Here is a 24,735-nt window from a genome sequence, read left to right on the forward strand (position 1 = left end):
CTCCTTGGAAGTACAGTACATACAGTATTGTTCTATGCAGCGCAACGTAGCCCTGTCGAAACCGACAATTAGAGTGCGCCGCCTAACACTTCCACTTGTTGTCGGTACATCAAAGCTGAGAGTTTAACAGTGAACGTACAACACCCTGCTGTGTTGCCACGTGGGCTTGGGTAGAACAGAGGAAATGGCATAGATGTATCGAATGCTTTCATTTGATGGCTGCCACAGCCTTGTTTCAAAAATCAAAAGTTTGTCTAGTGCATCTCGAGTGTTGTCAAGTTTTGCATCTGTGTGTATCTGATTTGAGGTTTTGTGCTCCCACTATGTGCCTTAAAGTGTCCAGAGATAAAAGGGGCCAAAAACCATAAAGGACTCAGTCGAGTGTCTGTAAAAAGAACACTGAACGTGACTACGGGCACAAAACATAAAACGAATGTGATCTTGTTGGAAAAAGAGCTTCACACTTTGCAGAGAATTGATGCTGGTGAGCCACCCACAAAATTTGCTGCAGAGTAGGAGTACAATTACTGATCGGAAGACAAATCGATCAGGAATTGAAAAATTTTGTTCCATCCAAGCATTGGGCAGCGCAGTGAAATCTTGAAAAACAATGAGAAAAGGTGCACATCCTCAGTTAGAAGAGGCATTATTTTTGTGGCACGAATAAATAAGAGCCAAAGATGTGTCAGTTTCACGTCCTCTACTTTGTCAAAGTGAGCTGATGAGCTGATTGAAGGAAAGAAGCAAGAATTCCTCGGAAGTAATGGCCGGCAGGATTGTTTCAAGAAGCGGCATGGCATTCATGAAATTGCCATCAGTGCCAAATCATTATCTGGGGATGAAGCTGCTACGCTGATTTTAAGAAGAAACTGCACACAATCATTGACAAAGGAGGTTATACTGGCAATCAACTTTACAAATGTGATGAGACTGAGTTGAATTACAAAATGCTGCCAACGAAAACCCTTGCCTCTAAAGAAGAAGAAATGGCTTCCGGATACAAAAAAATCAAAGAAAGATTTACTGTCCTCACTTGCAGTAATGCCACTGGCAATCATAAACTGCGTCTTACTTTAATTGGCAAATCCAAAACACCAAGAGCATTTAGACACCAACCAACCAGCTTTGCCACTGAGGTACACGAATCAGTCTTAAGGCATGTATGAACAGTGCCATCTTCAGAGAGTGGTTCCAGGCAGAGTTTGTTCCAGCTGTAGTAAATTACATGGAAGGAAATGGACTTTCTTGAAAAGCGCTACTTCTTGTGGACAGTGCTCCTTATCACCCAGGTGATCTGCAAGATGGGGATATCAAAGTTGTATTTCTCCCACAAAATGTCACATCTCTATGTCAACCGATGGACCAAGGTATTCTTGAGGCGATAGAAAAACATTACAGACGCAAGATGCTGGAATACTTAATAGGTGTGATTGATGCTGCAGATGATTTTGTGGAAGCTCTTAAAAAAATCGATGTTTTAAGTGTCATTCATTGATTGCTGAAGCTTGGAATCTAATTCCTCCAGTTCCTCTTGTTAGGTCTTGGAAAAAACTCTTAGATCGTAAAGCAACCTAAGTGGTGGGAAGGAGGAGGCAACACCGAAACTCAAGCTGACATAATTTTGGTGAATTTACTGGAGAAGCTGGTTGTAAAGACACACACTTCGAAGACATTGAAGAGTGGATGGAAAATGGCATTTTTTCATGTGACTGAGGATGAAATCGTCCAAATTGTGACCGATCATAAAGCGTTAGAAGACTATGTTTCTGATGATGAATCAGAGAAAAATATTCCTCACACATTCTGTTATGAAGTGATCCAAACTGCCCTGGAGTGCATCAGCCAACAGGAGGAGACGATTTATCTTGAAATAGTTTGATTTCAATGTTGGAGATGTATTGTTGCAGCAATAGTTTCTCAAGCAAAAAAACAAAAAAAAAAAAAAAAGACATTCGTGACTTCGTTACCAAAAAATAAACTCTAATGAAGCATCCTAGAACTTCTATGTCCATAACTTAAAAGGTTTTTTTTTTTTTTTTTAATTTTCTTGAAAGTTCCTCTAGACAGACTTTTCGTTCCTTTGAGTAATCTCTAGATTTGTTTCACAATTTTGTTCAGTAGTTTATTTTTTATTCAAAAGAGCAGGTAATAAAATTAAAACTCCTGTTTTTTCCTGCTGCCAAATAAGGGAGATTTTTTTCTGTAAGAATGCAAAATAAACGAGCTTTGTTATACAGCATTTAAAAACTTTGAGTTTTCAATCATAGTTTGGTGCCTTTTTAACATGTCAACACAATTTTTTCAGTAAAAAAGTGCAGGGTTATTTGCAACCGTATCAGAAACGTTTTACATACCCTACGCACGTTTTACGATCGTATTTGGCAATATTGACACAATTTGGAGTGTTCACATGTGAAAACAGGGGGACTTTGATTTATCTGAGATTTTCGTTATCGGAACCGGCCACCGTCCTGATCATTTCCGATAAACAGGAGTTCACTGTAATAGACTCCTTGCAACATGCTGTGTCATACAGCTAGGAGCAGCCAGACTATGGCATTGCCATCCTGCGCATAGGCTGCCATTAACACTCAAGCAAATGACTGCATGCGAAGTGGTGCCATGATCGAGAAGTATGGACTGCTAATGAATGGTGTCACATTATGTTCACTAATGAGTCCCAGTCCTGCACTGCTCCAAATGACTATCGTGGAGAAGTTTGACAGTGACCCGGGGAGATTGGGAGAGGTCCCATTCTTCCACATTTTTGGGGGGGGGGGGGGGTTTCACAAAGGAGTCCCATGGTGTGGGGAGCCATTGGGTATGACTTCAAGTCACGGCTTGTAATGGCCGAGGGAACTCTGATGGTACAGCAGTGTGTAATAGTATTGTGGTGCTATTTTTCAACAGGCCAGTGCTTGTCCACATGTAGTATGTGTCTCTTTAAATTGTCTGTGTGATGTTGATATACTCCGGTGGCCAGCAAAATCCCCATATCTGTCCCCGATAGAACATTATGGGACCAACATGGATGTCAACTCTGTCCCACTGCCTGTATCCATGATTGCAATGTCCAGTTACAACAGTTGTGGATCACCTTTCTCAGGAGGGTATGCAGCAGCTTTACGACATCCTCCCGCACTGTCCAGGCCAGACAGGGTACATTGCTGTATTGATAAGTGGGCTCAAACTGATAAGTTCTGTGTAAATTTGACTCTGTTTTGTTATCACTGAAATAACATCACATATCCTCTAAATTCGCTATGTTTCAATTTGTTTTCTCCCCACCTTCTGAGTGTCTCACTTTTTTTCAAGCAGTGTAATTTAAGACAGACATAAGAATATGAAAATGGGATGGCATATCACATTGCTATTCAACTATGCCCCTAAGAAAATTGTAAGGTAATGGAGAAGAGCAGGTGCACTATTACACTGACTAGAACGTAAACTTAAAGATAGAATTATATTGTGTAACCTATACCGATGACATAATACTAATTGACAAAAACATTACTGATGTGCTAAAGCAATTTGAAATATTGAGGGAGCAAGCTAGGAAAATTGGACTACTAATTTCACCTGGAGAAAAAATTCTTGGCTGATACCAAAATGGCACTAGTTGAACTTATATGGGCAACAACATAGTATTTGGTGTTAAAGAGTTTAAATAATTAGGTGAAAAAGACCACTGAACATCATAATGAAAAGAAGGCCATAGAATCCAGACTTCAGAAAATACAAACTGTCTCTCAGTTAACTAAAAGTACTTTTCCTGGAACTTTAAAATCTAACATTGTACAACAGTGATCAAATTAGAATTTATTTATGCGTGAGAGAGACTCTTTGTCCAACACAAGACATGAAAACAGCAAACTGAATTAGAAGAATGTAAAATTGTAGTAAAAATCTTAGGCCCAAGAATAAAAGATGGAACACATCACACAGAACCCAGCGTGAAATCTCCAGGCAAATTCCTAAAAACTCTTGTTACAATGTGTCTCCAAAGAATCCAACTTGTGGGACATACAGAAAGAATGTGTCCAAACAGGCAGCTCATTGGATTCCCACATACTTGAAAAATAAGATCCAACTGATGAAAACAGACAGGAAGAGACCTTAAGAAATTGGAATCACTACATTTACAGTATTCTGATGTAGTGATGAGTCACACAGAGTGCAGTTTCACAGTAGCTTGATCGATGCTTGTACTTGTGTATGTAGTATATGCAAGTGTGTACAGCGTCTATTCTGGTGTACTCACAATATGCTAATTTAGTGGCCGAGCAGTAAACCAGATCCCTACTCGGTTCCAGTGTGCTGTGCTAATTATTCTTCTTCACTTGACATTTATGCTTGGAGCTGCAAGAGAGGTCATTTTCCAGATAGTGCCACAAAAACAACAAATTCTCAGATATCAGTTTAACTTACACGCTTCAACATCATAGACAACATTTCACATTAATATGTTGCAGAACACTAGATTAGTGTTAAAATTGCCAGAGTAAACATTGTTCTCCATGTGACAGATTGTCACCCGACGTCCAAAATCGATAAATTTTATATCTCTGCACAGAGAAGCAGCTGGTTGGTCATTGTCATGTGTGGTGCTAACCAATGGGTCGATCTCATTGCTGGCACAGTGCCACCACAGAGTAAGTGGCCCCTCATCCCAGCAGGTGGCGATGTTTTAACACCCGTATAGCTCCCCAGAGTTACCACGTCTGTGGATAACTCCGTCTCTGCACAGAACTTCCCACATTTCCCACACAGTGGGCCATAGTGTCTTTTACACACAATAAATCTTCAAATTTATTTCATTGGCTAAGTTAAATTTCGAGTGTGACATGCTATTTCGTAAAAAATAGCAAACGGTAGACATGGATGTTATTGTGACTCTTTCCTAAGGCAACATTTGTGTATTACACTTGTAGAAGTGCACTGCAACATAAAACAGTAGACCGTAAGTTCAAACAATGGAAACTCCAGGTTGGAATATCAGCAGTGTAGGAAAAGATAGAGTGCTAATTACCATAAAGATGGCACGTTAAAATGCAGACAGGCACAGTTAAGACACTTACACATAAGCTTTTGGCCACAACCTTCATCAGAAAAAGAAATAGAAATACACACCATTCATTCACACAAGCAAGCACACCTCACACGCACATGACCGCCAACTCTGACAGCTCAGAGCAGAATGCTAGTCTGTAAGTTTGCTACACAATAAAATAATTATTCTGAGCTACAAGAAAAATGGATTCAAAGAACTAAACTGCTTGAAGAAAAAAAAGGGAAGCTCCCTGAAGCAACGTAGTTTCACGAGTGTGCATACCAGTGGTAAATTATGAGAGTCGCAACTCTCTGAAATGGATACAAAGGCCACCAGATTGCATTAGCTTTGTTTGTGTCTCGGATTGTTACCATGAATGGTAGGAGCTATAAGAGATGTGAAGAGTGTAAGATGTTGAGTGATCCCTGTGAAGGACACAGGTGCCCTGTACTTCTGTGAGTCAGCATTATCAGCACGTAACAAAATTTGAAGGGGCCTAATTGTGTGTCTCCATTTGCCAGGCTGATTGAATTATGCAATATGCAGATTTGTGAGACTTTCAGATGTGGTAGTGGCCCCATGTTGGACTGCTTGGGAACGTAAGGGCGGCGTGCTTGTCAGCAAGCTTCCAGTTGACCGTGTCTGACGAGCCCATGGGAGAATCGCTGTAATGTACACCGAGCACATTGTAACCCTTTCACACCTGCACCTGTCATGTGATCAGCAGTGAGTCACGTTCTGCAAGACCCGCGATTGCAGTTGTCAGTCAGTATGACAACGACATAGGGAGAGGGCATGTGGGGCAGCATCGGATATGACTTCAGGTCACTCTGACAGCACAGCAGTATGTCATGAACATCCTATATCCTCATTTGCTACCTCCATGTCCAACGGAGTTACAAGAGACAGAGCAGTGAAAACATATCCAGTTGTTGACTCACAAAATGGTTTTGAGCTGTGACGCATATAGTCTTAAGTGAATCATTCATACAAAAAGAAAAGAAGAAGAAGCTAAAGTCAGCATGTGAAAAAATTGGAGAATGGAATAGATATTTGAAGACTTCACACTTGAAACTCCCAGTTTTCCTATTGTGAAAGTGCCTTTGTGACCATATGCATTTCACTGACGATAAACTTTTTTTTTTCCCCCTGGGTCTTGGCTCCATATTTCTTCATCCAGTTGAGTCAGAATACTTGCATAGTATTTGTGAGGTATTGTTTCAGTCTTGCAAGCTAATCTAAAATACAAATCCCTTTTGCATCCTAGAAAACAATGACCACTCTTTCTCTCCGATGAAGTCACCTTGGCTATTTTTGTGCAACTGCTGTTTCATTTCGGTCATCTCTCATCCACGGGAACAGATTGGTGCATAGAATCAGTTGTGTGTCAGATTGTCCCAAATTGTTTTTCACATTAGGTTGTAGTGAGGCTTCAACAGATATGCCACTCACTTTCTGGTACAGCCACGGCATCAACTGTTTTGCACATCTTTTTAATTACTGATCTTGCAATATCACACTGTGTTCTTTCTCAGCATTTTCATATTTGATTGTAATTCTAGGAAATTGTTCATGAGTCATCTTACAGACATATGCCACATATGAATTCAGCCACCCATTCCTTAACTGTTGACTATGAAGGAACTCCCCTCATGAACCATGGACCTTACCGTTGGTGGGGAGGCTTGCGTGCCTCAGCGATACAGATGGCCGTACCGTAGGTGCAACCACAGTGGAGGGGTATCCGTTGAGAGGCCAGACAAACATGTGGTTCCTGAAGAGGGGCAGCAGCCTTTTCAGTAGTTGCAGGGGCAACAGTCTGGATGATTGACTGATCTGGCTTTGTAACATTAACCAAAATGGCCTTGCTGTGCTGGTACTGCGAACGGCTGAAAGCAAGGGGAAACTACAGCCATAATTTTTCCCGAGGACATGCAGCTCTACAACTAGACTAGAGGAAGTGATCGGTTGGTAGGACATGTTTTGAGGCATCAAGGCATCACAAATTTAGCATTGGAAGGCAGCGTGGAGGGTAAAAATCGTAGAGGAAGACCAAGAGATGAATACACTAAGCAGATTCAGAAGGATGTAGGTTGCAGGAGGTACTGGGAGATGAAGAAGCTTGCACAGGATAGAGTAGCATGGAGAGCTGCATCAAACCAGTCTCAGGACTGAAGACCACAACAACAACAACATGAATGAACTGACTCCTAATAAGTAAGATGATGCCTGTAGAAAAGTACAGCAAAACAGTAATCTCAAAAAAGGACAGCACATTCTGTAGGACATATTAAAAATGATTGGTAAAAGAGACTTGGCGTGTTAAATGCAGCTTTTGATTACATGATAATTGAATTGGATAGATAAACAATCTACTCGCTAAGTGGCGGCAGAACACACACATAAAAGAAGATTATAATTAGGCGAGCTTTCAGAGCCAGTAGCTCATTCTTCAGGCAGAAGGGTTGAAGTGGAAGGAAGAGGGGTGAAGGATAGGTCTAGGAAAAAGGTTAGAGTTTGAGAAAGTTACCCAGAACTGCAGATCAGGGAAGACTTTCCAGATGGGATGAGAAGGAAAGACTGATTCCACATCTGCATACATACTCCACTAGCCACCATATGGTGCATGGCTGAAGGTACCCTGTCTCACTAAAATAGTCTGAATAAAATTACTTGATAGTTGACATCAATCACTTGCTGCAACAATGTTGCCACATTGGCTACCAGCTACCGTTTGGTTACAGGTGACAACAAACAAGCGGCTCACTTCACAAATTATGTTAAATGTTTAACACAGAGCAATTTTTCTAGTGGCTGGTGCAAGGTATGTCAGAAATGTTGGATACTCTGTTGACTATTGATTTAAAGTGACCAGTGACTGAACTGGGGCAGATAACGCGTTTTGTATCCCTGACTGTAAACTTGTGTCCTAACCCAGCTGAGAAAATTGTGGTCAACAGTCTGCAGCAGTACTAATATCATGATCGCTTTGTTCATGGCGATTAAAGCTAACCCTTAAGGGTAAACTCAAGACAACAAAAACTCAATTTCAGGGCTGAAAGCAAATTGAAATTTCTCCGTGTCATTTGTTACCTGTAACTATCCTTAAACTAGCTGCACATGCTGCCATGTTTGAAACCAGTGAACAGTCTGTGTGGGCCCTTAGTCGTGGATTATAGATGACTGAGACAGATTCCAAATGAAGAAATAATGACAAGATGAAAAATAAGACCAAATAAAACAGTCAAAACAATGATGAAAAATGATGCAACGAAGTATTAAAAATAAAAAAATACATTTAAACCAATTAATTGAATGAAAATAATAATCACACTCATTTGGTTAGATTTAGAATTAAAAATTTTGCTACATTGATGAGATTCAAACCTACGACATGCTACACATTAGATTAATCTGCCAACCATTGTGCTATGCCACAGCACTGCATGAAGTATTTATATATGTGAATGTAGTGACCCAGTTCCAACTATGAATTGCAACCTTAAAAATTTCAGTTTCACGCAGTGTAGTGAAAAGCTTATCTAATGTAAGATGATCTCTGTGAATATGATAACTATAAGTATGATACTGAATTACACCTTGTGCTGATTTATTCAGTAGTGTTTGGTTAGTGCTATGAATGAAATATGTCTTTCATTAGCATTGTTAATGTGTGTTGTTTTTGGTGTAGTTATCATGTGTCATGAAATACATAATAAAAGTATCGGGCTCATAATTCGGGATACAAATACATCAAGAAAGAATGCTGTACCAGGAATTGGAAGTGACTGGCCAATTTTGGTGGAGTTTGGCAACAGCAGACAGTTCAAGTGTGACGCTGACAACTCTTATTGGCGTTTGAAGTGCCAACTATCAAGTAATTTTAATTCGACTGTAGTCAGTTCCTTTCCCGTTCCATCTGCCAATCGAGTGGGGAAAAAGTGAATGTCTATATGCCTCTCTATGAGTCCTAATTTGTCGTCTCTTATCTTCGTGGTCCCTATGCGTAGTGTATGTTGGTGCAATCAGAATTGTTCTGCAGTCAGCACAGTGTTCCTCAAAATCCCTCCAGGGATTCCCATTTGAGTTCCAGAAACATCTCCATAATACTTGTATGTTGTTGTTTCAACCTACTGTTAACAAATCTAGTATCCTGCCTCTGAAATACCTCAATGTCTGCTTTAATTTGACCCCTTGCGGATCCCAGACACTCAAACTGTACTCAAGAAGAGATCACACTAGCACCCTATATGTGATGTCCATCACAGCTGAGCCACACTAGTAAAATCCACCCAACAAACGAAAGATGATTATTCACCTTCCCTGCCATGACCCTCACAAGTTTGTTCCACATTGCAAAGTTATGTCCAGATATTGAAACAATATGACTTCTTCATTCATGACACTACTAATGCAGGATTCTGGCATTATGGATTTGTTTTTCCAACTCATTTGCAGTAACTTATATTTTTCTACATTTGGGGTTAGCTGTCATTTATTGCACCAACTGGGGACTTTGTCCAAGTCATCTTTTATCCTCCTAAATCACTCAACAATGACACCTTCCATACACCACATCATCATCAGCAAACAACCATAGATTACTGTCCACTTTGTCCATCAGATCAGTTATGCACATAGAAAATATGAGTAATAGCGCTCCTAGCACACATCCCTGGAACGATCCTAATGATACCCTAGTCACTGATGGACACTCACCGTCGGTATAATGTAGTGGGTTCTATTACTTCAGAAGTCTTTGAGCCACTCACATGTCTGGGAACCTATTCCATGTGCTTGTACCTTTGTTAAAAGTCTGCAGGGAGGCACTATGTCAAATGCTTCTCGGAAATCAAGAAATATGGAATCTGGGTTTGTGAATTTTTGATGGCAAAGTTAGAGGAGCAAAGCATCTGCATTAAATTTTGCGTGAAACTCAAGAAAACCTTTACAGAGACACACCAAATGATGCAGGGAGCCTATAGCGATGAGTGCTTAAGCCATACTCGGTGTTACGTATTATTCACACGTTTTAAAAATGGCTTTACAAAAGTCAAAAATGATCCTTGTTCAGGACGCTCTTAGATGTCCCCTGATGACGCTTGTGTCAGGAACGTCAACGAAATTGTGTGTGCCAGTCGAAGATTCACTGTCCGAGAGATTGTAGAAGAATGTAACATTTCAATTGGATCATGTTATGAAATGACACAGCATCTTGGAATGCATTGTGTTGCCGCCAAGTTCATTCCACGGCTCATGAGTCAAAACCAAAAAAACTTTTTGGATCTCACAAAAGAGAATGAGATGTTCCATATGAGAATAGTATGACCCCTGCAGACTTCTTTTTATTTCCAAAGTTGAAAAGGATGAAGTTTTGCAATGGTAGATGAGATAAAAGAAAATTCGCAGACGGCACTTTATGCGACCCAGCAAGAGGTGTGTCAAGACTGCTCCTGGAAGTGGAAATGATATTGGGAGCAGTGTATCAATTGTGGAGGAGAGTATTTCGAAGGAGACAATCCATAGTAACTAAAAGATAAGCATAGAAAATTTTGTGGACAAAGTTCTGGAATTTTTTGAACAGACGTCGTATGACAAAAGAGCATGCTGAGTTGCCCATGAGTGATGCTTTGTACTGATTTGTGGACATAAACTTATTGGTCACTATGAAACTGATTAGATTCAAACCCAGAATATGTACAAGAATTCTGCAGCAAACTGATGTTACGGATTGGTCTGTAATTTCGTAGGTCTGTTCTTTCGCCCTTCGTATTTACAGGAGACGCCTCTGTATTTTTTTCCCCAGTTGCTTAGGTCTTTCTGCTGGGTGAGAGATTCACAATAAATACAAGCTAAGTAAGGGTCCAGTGCCATATAGCACTCTTTGTAAAACCAAATTGAGATTCCATCTGCAACTGGCGACTTATTTGTTTTTAATTATTTCAGGTGTCAGGGATGCTTACGAGGGTGGTTTGAAAAGTTCTTGAAACAGAATAGAAAAAAAGTACTTATGTCACTGAAACTTTTTTGTTTTTCAATGTACCCTGCTTGTAGATTAATTCACTTGGTCCAACAGTGTTACAATACCTTGATCCCATCTCGACAATGATTTTCCTCCAGGCCTACAAAATAGTTGTCATCTCAGGCTACCAATTCTTCATTTAAGTGAATCTTCATCCACAAAGAAAAATTTTCAGTTTAGGGAAGAGGCACGTGTGGCAACAATTCACACCTTAGTTTGTGTAATTTTACCATGGCGATGGCACACGCGTGTGAGCGTGCATTGGCTTGATGCTAGATGACTTTCTTCCTTATTAAACCTGGCCTTTTTCGCATACCTTTTGTTATAATTTGTCCAGAAGGTTAGCATAGTATTCTCCAGTAATTGTTTGCCCAGTGGGGAGACAATGTACAAACAGAATCCCCTTCTCATCCCAGAACACTGATGCCATGATCTTCCCCGCTGAAGGAATTTGGTGGCGCATCCCAGAACACTGACGCCAAGTCCTTCCCCGCTGAAGGAGTTTGGCGGCGGAGATTCAGCATGTTTCCACTGCTTTGATTGTTGCTTTGTCTCTGGGGTATAGTAGTAAAACAAAGTTTCTTCGTGGTCACAAACCAGCACAAAAGATCTTGTTTGTTTCTCCTAAAACAGGCCAAACATTGTTGTGATATGTCCATTCTCACGCGTTTTTGACCCAGCGTCAAGAGTCGCGGCACCCATCTTGTGAATACCTTTCAGATACATCTGGCAAGCGTGAGCAATTTCATGCCCTCTAAATTGGTGATCCTCCTTGATCATTATGTGCACTTTTGCAATGATTTCTAGAGTAGTGACACATCTTGGCTGACCTATTCATGGATGATCATCATCTAAGCTCTCCTGACCAAATTTAAATTCATTTATCCACTTGGCAACAGTTGAAGACAAAGGAGCAGAGTCCCCTGGTGTATTCTGGAAATCGTCATGAATGTCCTTCGCTTTCATACCTTTCTTTATGAAGTTCTTAATTACTGCTTGAATCTCGACCCCCCCCCCCCCCCCCCTGTACCGTCCCATCATTGCAGATCACTACACAGGAACAACAACAGAGCCGTGTCACTGCCACAGCTCTCTTCCAAGAGCACTGACATGGCATGTGTTTACAGGCAACAGTCCAACGAATATCATGTGAACAACTTATGCAAGCGCTGGCCTCTTGTGGTGATTGTTGTTAGGTGTCTTTGTGCTATTGTCAAATGACGGTATGTTTATATGATTCTCTTGCATGAATGATTTCTTGAATGCAAAATTTAAAACATTTATTTCCTACTGCCACACCAGACTGGTCAAGTGACTTGATGGAAAACTTTGACTCACTTAGTGATTTTACATAGGACAATAATTTCCCCTGCTTCTCAGCCAGATCTTTTGCTGAGGTATGACAGTGGTAGTAACCTTTCCTTGTTGGCATTTGGCATTCTCTTTTGAACTAAGAGTGCAGTAGCTTTTCCTTCCTCAGTATTTTCTGAATTTCATTGTTAAACCACAGTGGCTCTTTTGCATCCATAATTCGTTTACTAGGTACAGACTTGTTGAGAGTGCAATTCACGATCTATTTAAGCTTTGACCATAATCTCTCTACGTCCATCTTAATGGAACTAAGTGATGTCAGTTCTGTCTAAGTGAGATGCTAACATCTGCTTATCTGCTCTTTCTGGCATGAACATTTTCCTAGCCTTCTTGACTGATTTATTAATTTTTGTAATCTTAGTTGTTATGATGTTATCATGATTATTAATCCCCATCTCTATGCTGAAGTCATTGATGATATCTGGGCTGTTTGTAACTACAAGGTCTAAGATATTTCCATTGCATGTGGCGTGCCAAACTAGGTGCTCAAGACAATTTTCGAAAACCACATTCAAAAGTGCTTCACAAGATTGACTGCACCCCCTGAAATAAAGCCATAGGCTACCATCTATACTCAGTAGGCTAAATTAACCTCCAACTAGCATTGCATGATCTAGGTATTTACGTGCTACTGTCTGTAGACTTTCTTTGAATGGCTCCAAAACTGTCATAGCAGAACCGGGTGGATGATTAAAACATCCATTACTTAACGTGATTTCACATAGACTTGTTATAGGCAACCAGGTAACTTCACTGTCACAATCAGCTTTGACCTCAATAGAGACAATGGACACTCCCTCTCCTACAGTGTCTAACCTGCCTTTCCGATATATATTCCATTAATCACTAAATATGTGAGAGCTTTCTACTCTGGGTTTCAGCCAGCTCTCAGTCTCTGAGAATAATTTGAGTGGGAGACTTTCCTGGATGGCAGTAAATTCGGAAACTGTGTTACAAGTACTTTGACAACTGATAAAATTTTGACAATCTACACTGGAGTGAATTCAAAAGATAAACCTCAACCAACATTGAATGTATCTTGGTGATAAAGAGCCAAAATAAATAAATTGATGATTTTATTCCATTTCATCTGATTGAATGAAACACACACAGCATAACTACTCAGAAAACAACTATAGTGCGGATTACATTTACTATCATACATGTAGCACTCTGAGAACATTTCACCTTGTCATAGTAGTCCTGTGTTTTGGAACTAGGCAGTGCTTCATTTCACAAAGCGAAAGGAATAGCTTGTGTAAAAAAAAAAAGAAGAGGAAATAGTGGTTGCTGGTGTTTTTAACACTATCATTCAATTTAGTTCCTACTGTGAACTTTGCAGCTAGGATATGTAAATGCTCTGAGACTGCTATTGATAATATCTTTATGAACAAATCTAGGGGAAAAAAGTCATATCACAAATCCAATACTAAATGGACTATCTGATCACGACGTGCAGCATCTTGTGTTAAATGTTGAAACTTGTCAGGATAAAAAAATATTAAATCTGAGTACAGGAGGATAATAAATTAGCCAGAAATTGAGGAATTCAGGAAATTGCTCAAAGACATGAACTGGAGAGATGTTTACCTGACTCAAATGGAAAATACAAAGCATTTATTAATAAAGTTACCTCCTCTTTTGAAAATTGTTTTCCCTTAAAGGTAACTCAGATCACACAGAAGTCAAAAGATAAACCATGGATTACACAAGGAATAAAGATATCATGTGGGGCAAAAAGGAGACTGTATCTACTATCTAGGAACATTTCTGATATTAGAATTGTAATGCATTGCAAAGAATACTGCAAAATATTGAATCAAGTAGTCCAGAAATCGAAATAGCTTTATTAAGAGAAAAAGATAATTGTATCAGGCAACAAAATAAGAACTGTATGGGATATAGTGAAGACAGAGAGAAGTGGGGCCAAAAAGGAAGTGGAACACATAGCTCTAAAAGTAAATGAGACTTTGGTAACAAGTGCATGTAGTGCTGTAAATCTCTTAAGCAAGACTTAATTTTTGTTACTGATGGCTCGGGGTTATCAGGTTCGGTGAATGGTGCAATGGAGTATCTGGGACCAGTCTTTGAAGAACATCGTGTAGAACCTATTCGAGGAACTTTGAATTCCAAACATTGCTTCTCAGTATACTTACTCCTTAATGAAATTTGATGCAAGTTATATATCTATATTTCCAACAAATAGCTCAATACATATTATCAATACTAGGAATAAGAACAATCTACATAAAGACCTAAAATCACTTACGTTGGTCCAAAAGGGGGCCCAATATTCAGGAACACACATTTTCAATAAATTACCAGCAACCATTAAAAACTTGGTTTCAGATAAAGCACAGTTTAAACAGAGTTTGAATGACTTTTTGATAGGCAATGCCTTCTACTCTACAGATGAATATCCTAACAGAGACTGTTAGGCCAGCGTAAGTAAAAATATGTTAGATTTAAGTTTTGACAGTACTTGGTTGCAACAGTCAATATTAGGTATTTTGTGTATGCTAAATTTATTAATAGTGCATAACATAAATTTAGTAATAGTGCATAACAATGTTTCCCCCCCATGAACCATGGACCTTGCCGTTGGTGGGGAGGCTTGCGTGCCTCAGCGATACAGATAGCCGTACCGTAGGTGCAACCACAATGGAGGGGTATCTGTTGAGAGGCCAGACAAACGTGTGGTTCCTGAAGAGGGGCAGCAGCCTTTTCAGTAGTTGCAAGGGCAACAGTCTGGATGATTGACTGATCTGGCCTTGTAACAATAACCAAAACGGCCTTGCTGTGCTGGTACTGCGAACGGCTGAAAGCAAGGGGAAACTACAGCCGTAATTTTTCCCGAGGGCATGCAGCTTTACTGTATGATTACATGATGATGGCGTCCTCTTGGGTAAAATATTCCGGAGGTAAAATAGTCCCCCATTCGGATCTCCGGGCAGGGACTACGCAAGAGGATGTCGTTATCAGGAGAAAGAAAACTGGCGTTCTACGGATCGGAGCGTGGAATGTCAGATCCCTTAATCGGGCAGGTAGGTTACAAAATTTAAAAAGGGAAATGGATAGGTTGAAGTTAGATATAGTGGGAATTAGTGAAGTTCGGTGGCAGGAGGAACAAGACTTCTGGTCAGGTGACTACAGGGTTATAAACACAAAATCAAATAGGGGTAATGCAGGAGTAGGTTTAATAATGAATAGGATAATAGGAATGCGGGTAAGCTACTACAAACAGCATAGTGAACGCATTATTGTGGCCAAGATAGATACGAAGCCCACGCCTACTACAGTAGTACAAGTTTATATGCCAACTAGCTCTGCAGATGACGAAGAAACTGAAGAAATGTATGATGAAATAAAAGAAATTATTCAGATTGTGAAGGGAGACGAAAATTTAATAGTCATGGGTGACTGGAATTCGAGTGTAGGAAAAGGGAGAGAAGGAAACATAGTAGGTGAATATGGATTGGGGGGCAGAAATGAAAGAGGAAGCTGCCTGGTCGAATTTTGCACAGAGCACAACATAATCATAACTAACACTTGGTTTAAGAATCATGAAAGAAGGTTGTATACATGGAAGAACCCTGGCGATACTAAAAGGTATCAGATAGATTATATAATGGTAAGACAGAGATTTAGGAACCAGGTTTTAAATTGTAAGACATTTCCAGGGGCAGATGTGGACTCTGACCACAATCTATTGGTTATGGCCTGTAGATTAAAACTGAAGAAACTGCAAAAGGGTGGGAATTTAAGGAGATGGGACCTGGATAAACTAAAAGAACCAGAGGTTGTACAGAGATTCAGGGAGAGCATAAGGGAGCAATTGACAGGAATGGGGGAAATAAATACAGTAGAAGAAGAATGGGTAGCTTTGAGGGATGAAGTAGTGAAGGCAGCAGAGGATCAAGTAGGTAAAAAGACGAGAGCTAGTAGAAATCCTTGGGTAACAGAAGAAATATTGAATTTAATTGATTAAAGGAGAAAATATAAAAATGCAGTAAGTGAAACAGGCAAAAAGGAATACAAACGTCTCAAAAATGAGATCGACAGGAAGTGCAAAATGGCTAAGCAGGGATGGCTAGAGGACAAATGTAAGGATGTAGAGGCCTATCTCACTAGGGGTAAGATAGATAACGCCTACAGGAAAATTAAAGAGACCTTTGGGGATAAGAGAACGACTTGTATGAATATCAAGACCTCAGATGGAAACCCAGTTCTAAGCAAAGAAGGGAAAGCAGAAAGGTGGAAGGAGTATATAGAGGGTCTATACAAGGGCGATGTACTTGAGGACAATATTATGGAAATGGAAGAGGATGTAGATGAAGATGAAATGGGAGATATGATACTGCGTGAAGAGTTTGACAGAGCACTGAAAGACCTGAGTCGAAACAAGGCCCCCGGAGTAGACAATATTCCATTGGAACTACTGACGGCCGTGGGAGAGCCAGTCCTGTCAAAACTCTACCATCTGGTGAGCAAGATGTATGAAACAGGCGAAATACCCTCAGACTTCAAGAAGAATATAATAATTCCAATCCCAAAGAAGGCAGGTGTTGACAGATGTGAAAAATACCGAACTATCAGCTTAATAAGTCACAGCTGCAAAATACTAACACGAATTCTTTACAGATGAATGGAAAAACTAGTAGAAGCCAACCTCGGGGAAGATCAGTTTGGATTCCGTAGAAACACTGGAACACGTGAGGCAATACTGACCTTACGACTTATCTTAGAAGAAAGATTAAGGAAAGGCAAACCTATGTTTCTAGCATTTGTAGACTTAGAGAAAGCTTTTGACAATGTTGACTGGAATACTCTCTTTCAAATTCTAAAGGTGTCAGGGGTAAAATACAGGGAGTGAAAGGCTATTTACAATTTGTACAGAAACCAGATGGCAGTTATAAGAGTCAAGGGACATGAAAGGGAAGCAGTGGTTGGGAAGGGAGTAAGACAGGGTTGTAGCCTCTCCCCGATGTTATTCAATCTGTATATTGAGCAAGCAGTAAAGGAAACAAAAGAAAAATTCGGGGTAGGTATTAAAATTCATGGAGAAGAAATAAAAACTTTGAGGTTCGCCGATGACATTGTAATTCTGTCAGAGACAGCAAAGGACTTGGAAGAGCAGTTGAATGGAATGGACAGTGTCTTGAAAGGAGGATATAAGATGAACATCAACAAAAGCAAAGCAAGGATAATGGAATGTAGTCTAATTAAGTCGGGTGATGCTGAGGGAATTAGATTAGGAAATGAGGCACTTAAAGTAGTAAAGGAGTTTTGCTATTTGGGGAGCAAAATAACTGATGATGGTCGAAGTAGAGAGGATATAAAACGTAGGCTGGCAATGGCAAGGAAAGCGTTTCTGAAGAAGAGAAATTTGTTAACATCCAGTGTAGATTTAAGTGTCAGGAAGTCATTTCTGAAAGTATTCATATGGAGTGTAGCCATGTATGGAAGTGAAACATGGACGATAAATAGTTTGGACAAGAAGAGAATAGAAGCTTTCGAAATGTGGTGCTACAGAAGAATGCTGAAGATTAGATGGGTAGATCACATAACTAATGAGGAAGTATTGAATAGGATTGGGGAGAAGAGAAGTTTGTGGCACAACTTGACCAGAAGAAGGGATCGGTTGGTAGGACATGTTCTGAGGCATCAAGGGATCACCAATTTAGTATTGGAGGGCAGCGTGGAGGGTAAAAATCGTAGAGGGAGACCAAGAGATGAATACACTAAGCAGATTCAGAAGGATGTAGGTTGCAGTAGGTACTGGGAGATGAAAAAGCTTGCACAGGATAGAGTAGCATGGAGAGCTGCATCAAACCAGTCTCAGGACTGAAGACCACAACAACAACAACAACAACAATATTTCATTCTGACAGCGTATTAATTCTGTAAATATTAGCTTCTCCAGTTTACTGTATTGTATTCACCTATTTTGACAACCTCGTGACAAATGATCAGGGTAGTATTCATTATATTAAAATGTTTTGTGTTATACATTCTGACATGTTCCACACCCTTGAGAATCATCTCATTTTTTCGGTGTATGTAACGAAAACTGAATCAAATCAAATGCAATCACCATCTCTCATCATGTAATAACTTCACTTCTTCTTCTTCCCTTGTCGTCTCCTGTTTTTCCAGTACTCGTCCATCTCCTCCTCATGTTTTTCCCCCTTTATTCTATTCGTGTTGTTCTCAATCCCCTATTTCTTCTGCATCGAAAGCCTTTTATTTTTATTTTTATTTTTTTTTTTTTTATCGAGGTGAGTCATTATGGACTGCGTGGTAACAACCGACTTCACTGTAGTGTCCAGGTCTTGTTCTTGCTCCAGCTTTGACTTCCTGCCAGTATCTTCTGAGCCCCTCCAAGAAGTACCTTTTTATGCCCTTCAGATAAGGGTCCTCACTGTCTTTCGGATGTTGATGCCATGTTAAAACCTTGGTAGTTGGTCACCAATCTTCTAAATTTGTTCCTTTCAGGAATTTCTCTCTGAGATACCAATCTGCTTAAGATCTTTTTCACATTCTTTGAACCATCTCGGCCTCGTTTTCTTAGATAGGATGAAACTCTGTATTCTTTTTGATAGTCGATCACCGTCCATTTTCATGAGATGACCATAAAATAACAATCATTTCTTTGTAATGGATGCTGTGATAGGTTCTGTCTTGCTGCACGATTCCTCATTTGCTCTCATTTGCCATTGTCCATCGACCCATCTATTACCTTAGGATTTTCCTTAATATCCTACACTCACGCTTTTCCAGCCGCTCAGCTTGACCTTGTCTATTCGTGGTCAAAGTTTTGAATGCTTATAAGCCCTCAGGTTTTACAACTGTATTATAATGTTGGAACTTGGCCCACATACTCATAGACTTTTTGTTATAAGTATTGTTTGTCAGTTGGTATGCTTGGTCTAACTTCCTCATCCTGGCAATTGCTTCTTCTTTTAATCCATTCTCCTGGTGGATGACTTCACCGAGATACCTGAAATTCTTAACTCAGCCGATTTTTTCCCAGGTTGGTTATCATCCATTCAGGTCCGTTACAGATGTTCGTCATATATTTTGTCTTTTGAATAGAGATCTGGAGTCTAACATTTTTCAGCAATTTCTGACAGCCTATTTATCTTGTTGACTGCTGACTCTATGTTGTTAGCAAAAATGGCCAGGTCAGCCGCAAAATCTAAGCAGTCAATGCACACCCCTTTGTTCTTAAGACCAAGTCTGAACCACTCTTCATTTGTTTCTTCTTGGGCTAATAACTTTCTCCACTCTCGAGTGACCTTTTCCAAGAGACAATTGAAAAGGAGAGGGATAGTCCATCTCCTCGTCTTATGTCCGTTCTGATTGTAAAGGGTTCAGATACCTCACCCATAAATTTAATTTTTGACACTGTGTTAGTAAGAGTTTGTTTGATCAGCTTTCTTGAGGTATTATCCATCCCAAACTTTTCCAAAATATTCATTAATGCCTGTCAGTCGATGGAGTCATATACTTTTTGAAAATCAACAAACATGACCACATAGTTATTTCTTCCAGTTTTTTGGACCTGATGATGTACTTCAGGTTAAAGATCTGTTCTGTGCAAGAATCGCCCTTTCGGAAACCAGCTTGATAGTCCCCAATCAGTTGGTTACAATGACCTTCTATTCTATTCTGTATCACTTTGGAGAGAATCTTATATGGAACAGATACTAATGAGGTACCCCTATAGTTATTGACATTCTATTTATCACCTTTTTTGTGTAGACGATGGATTAAAGCTGACTGCCATTCAGTTGGTATCATCCCAGCTCTCCAGATCTCCTCAAAAAGTTGGACTAGTATATCTAGAGTTTCATTATTTGCCAGCTTCAGTAGTTCCACCACTATTGAATCCTCTCCAGCTGCCTTATTATTCTTAAAGTTGTTGATGATCTCTTTGGTCTCCTCTTTACTGGATGGAGATTAGGGGTAGTTTGTGGATTGGGGCACATGCAGGGAATCTTTCTTTTGGTTCATCACAATTAAGTAGGTTTTCAAAGTAACGAGACATGATCTTGCAGTTTTCTTTGTTGGTCAGGCCGAGTGTGGTGTGCATACTGTAAGACCTTCAGTACACACACCATCAGATTATTTGACTTGTTGCTCTAACGAAGTAAGCGAGTGTCAGCAATATGTCTCGTGGTCTTATCATGGTGTGTTTATCTTCTGCCATTCGGTCAGATGATAGAAATGCCACTTGCACGCTTAGAGTAGCAGATTGACGGTGACCAACTTTAAACAGAATTTGATTAATTTTCACACACATTTACTAAAATAATAACAAATATAAAAATTACTTAACTTGGTTCTGGATGCTATTTACAATTGACAATCTGAAGTTCTTTGGGATTGGTACGTTAATCTTATTCTCACATATATCTCAGATACTTGACAAAAGTGTCTATACATTTATCTTCATGGCTATGTACAGGAATATGGTAATCTTATCAGGCGCAGACTGAATCTTGACTATGGACTGGTACAGACAATTGTAGAACTCGACGGACTGGTACAGACTAATGCAGACTGGTACAGACTAATGCAGACTCATACAGACTGGTGCAGACAAATGCAGACTGACTGATCGAAGGTCTTTACACTCGTTATAATACCTCGCACGTTCATGTATCACTGCGCGAGTGTGATGCGCGAGGAGAAAATGTTCTATGTTAGCAGCAATCTCATTGGCTGCGTTACATATTAATACGTGGATCGGCGGAAGCAGAATTTGGTCCGTCTCTATGGCAGCGCCATCTCATAGTGCGGAGATGGACGAGCGCTGCGCCTGCGCTGTTTTGCTTAGCGGCGCGCACTCTAGTGGGAAATTTGTGTACGCGCTGAATATGCGGAACTATGTACACAACACTGAGCTTTCCATTTTCGTCTCTAAAACAAAAACTAGGGGCTTGGTATCCTTTCAAATTCGATTTGAACGTCTGATAGAAGTCTCTGACATTGTTTATCTGGAAACGCTGATCGATCTATTCTAACTGCTGTTTCTCATGCAATTGCTTAGACCTTCATAGAGTTCTGGCTGCATATTATCGAACTTCATGGAATACATCAAAATCATCAGGACTCCTGGTAGAATTCCACTTTTTCCATGCACTTGCTGTTTGGGCCACCACCTCACCACAAACCTCATTCCACCATGTATGATTCCTCTTTTTAGCTGTCAGGATTGTAGTATTAGCTGCTTGTTGGATCATGGAGGCAATGTCTGCCCATTTATGGGATTCAACTGTCAGTTACTGGTGGCATTGTTCCAATATGTTTTGATTGAATTTGAGCTTCGCAATATCATATTTATGAATTTTATTTCCGGTTTTCACGGTCTTATTGAGAGGGATGAAATTAATTTTGATCTTGGAGAGGTGATGATCCTTTTAAATTCAGTATTTTATCTGTAAAAATGTTTCTTTCTATTATTTCTGATTGTTTGATGTTGTTTCTTTCTTATTTCTGTAATCCATGCTATCATTGAGTCCTTCTTCCAGAACTACTCATTCAGTAGAGGTCTCTAAAAAAAGATTAATCTTCTTTTAGCCATTACTTCTGATATTTTCTCAAAATTTTTGTAGATCTCCTCATTACTTCTCATTTTCCAGCCATCTGTAGCTTGTATTGCAACCATTATTTTCTAATAATGCTCCTTTGAGGAACCTCTGTTCTGTCCAGCTTATAGTTCATCATTAGGCATCCTCATCCATATAAACATCCTGGTCATACCACTGTGGGATAGTGTTTTAGTTTTGTTTTTTTAGTTGCACATTTCTTGTTGTAAATATCCTTTGTAAAACGATTTGCTCTCTCCAGTTTGCTGACTCTTGCATCTACTGTTAATTCTTCTAGTCCATTTTGTTGTACAGTTTGTCCAATATATTTAAATTTACTTACTAATGCTATTTTACATTTTCGTTTTTCTAAGAATGTTGATGCATTGTTTGAAATTGTCATCAATGTTGTTTTTTCGGCTGAAATTTTGGGACCAGCTCTCTTTGCTATTTCTTCCAAAAGATTTCTTTCAATAACTGTCTGTCAGATTTTTTGAAAGTATATCAGAATCATCTGCAGAAGCCAGGCAGTTTACCTTAATTCCATTTGTTATTCGTCCTAAAATTATTGGTTCAATTTTGTAATTTTTTTTTCTCCAAATTCCAGATACTTTCTATTTTTTCTAGAATGCAGTGTTACAGTAAAGGTGATAAACTGTCCCCTTGTCTAACACCAGTTTTTATTTCAAATGGTTGAGATACTTCTCCCATAAATTTAGCTTCAGTCATCCTATTTGCTAGTGTTTTGAGGATTATGTTTGCTTTAATACAAAATTCTTTGATGATTTTACCTATAATTTCTCTGCCTACCAAATCAAAAGTTTTCTTGAAACCAATACATGATACTATTATAGGTTTGGTGATTAGCAGTCTGTGGAGGATTATCGATTTTCTAATAAACATCTGCTCTGTGCAGGGTCTTCCCTTTCTAGAGCTCCTCGAGATTCTTCCAGTTATTTGTCTAAAGTTTCTACAACTCTGTCCAGAGAATTTTCGATAATATTTTGTATACCACTGGCAGAAGTGAGGCATCTCTGCCATTGTTGACATTTTGAGTGTCCCCTTTTTTTCATAGCTGTGGATTAATGCTTTCCATAATCTCTTCAGCTTTCCAAATGTTCTAAAACAGCAGTTGTAGATCATTTGTGTGTTCTGACTATTTCAATAATTTTGCTGTAGTGGAGTCTTCATTTGTTGCTTTGAAGTTTTGGAAGATTTGATGGCTTCATGAATTTATTGCTCTGTTAGTGGAAAATCTTCCTCCAGATGTTGTGGGACTGCTATTATGTATTGCTACAATGTGCTGTTATTGTTGTTGTTGTTGTTGTTGTTGTTTGGTTGCCTGTTCTTCAGCACTTTCTTTCTGTTTCCTTTATCTATTTGCCGCCATTTTAGCCCATTTACCGGTATTTTCAGCTTGTTCTTCACTTATTTGACCTTTTGGTGGCTCCTCTTGAAGAGATCTTATTTCTCAGCATTTAAAATTACATCATCTGCTGCTCTTTCGCAACTGAATTTCATCATGTCCATCTTCCTTGACTCAAGATCCTGAATTTTCATCCTTAATTCTTGAACAGTCTCATTTCTCTTTTTGTGTTTTCCAGATGAAGAAACTTTTGGTCCTCAAAGCTAAGATTAGTATCAGCTTTTTTATTTGTTTCTGCCTATGGCTGCTATATCTCTTTAGTTAGAATATTTTCTCTCTCTGTATTTGATTATATCTAAGTCTGAATATTTTTATAAGTACATTTATTGCTGTAGCAATGAGTAAAATAAATTGTATTGCACTGCCTGTAGCATGTAGCACCATTTTGACTTTTAGTCCTCTTGCTGTACAAAAAGTAGCTTTGATGATTACTTAATGCAAGTATTTTGTAAGAGCTGTGGAACGGTTAGTATCTGTTTATATTTTTCTGATTAATTCAAGCTCGTCAATGCACATCCTGTGTTAAGGAAATATTTGCACTGAATTTACTGTGTGTTAAATATAAGCAGTGGATCCATTGGGGTAGTCTGTTTGGTAGAAATATGTCAAGGTGAACAAAACAGGAGATGGTGAAGGAAGAGAGGGAAAAGATCAACATTTGCTTCTCATCAGCATTATAACTGGGTTGCAACATTCAGTGAAAATTATCTGTGACAGGAAGTTGTCATAAATAAATTTTTTGAAGAAACTTTATGTTTGTATAAGCATTTATTAAATTTAAAAAGTTGGATTTCATCTGTTAATACAAAAGATAATGTTTTGCATTGCAGGCATGATGAACCTGTCAAAGATGAAGAATCGGCCAATGATTCTTATTGGAGGATAACAGTATGTATAACTTAAACTTGAGATTCTTGAAAATAAAGCTAGTCAGTATTTCTTAACAGTACTGATTTAAATACATCTAAAAGATCGCTGTTACCTAAATGAAAGTTGACGAGCAAAGTCTTAGTGGACATTTGTATAAAATTGTCATAGGTGTTATTTACAAGAAGAGTAAATAGTTTCAATAGGAATGTGGTGAGACATTTAACAAATGTCATGACCACACATTAATAGGACCTTATAACACTACCATTATGATATTAGTATGCTTTTACGTAAATAACAGAAACCCTGTCTCTATGTTGCCACGTATAACCCTCTTACTAAAATTTAGTTTAGTTTTAAAATAAAATACACTATCGAAGGATAGTCCTGTTTACAGGAAAAG

The 24,735-nt window shown here is 39.2% G+C and overlaps 1 pseudogene; it reads left to right on the top strand.

Moving 5' to 3' along the window:
- Positions 1-24,348, top strand: part of LOC126460117 (molybdenum cofactor biosynthesis protein 1-like) — a 106,919-nt pseudogene extending 82,571 nt beyond the window's left edge.
- Positions 24,349-24,735: the final 387 nt, after the last annotated feature.

Source organism: Schistocerca serialis, chromosome 1, assembly GCF_023864345.2.
Source record: "Schistocerca serialis cubense isolate TAMUIC-IGC-003099 chromosome 1, iqSchSeri2.2, whole genome shotgun sequence".
Lineage (NCBI taxonomy): Eukaryota > Metazoa > Arthropoda > Insecta > Orthoptera > Acrididae > Schistocerca > Schistocerca serialis.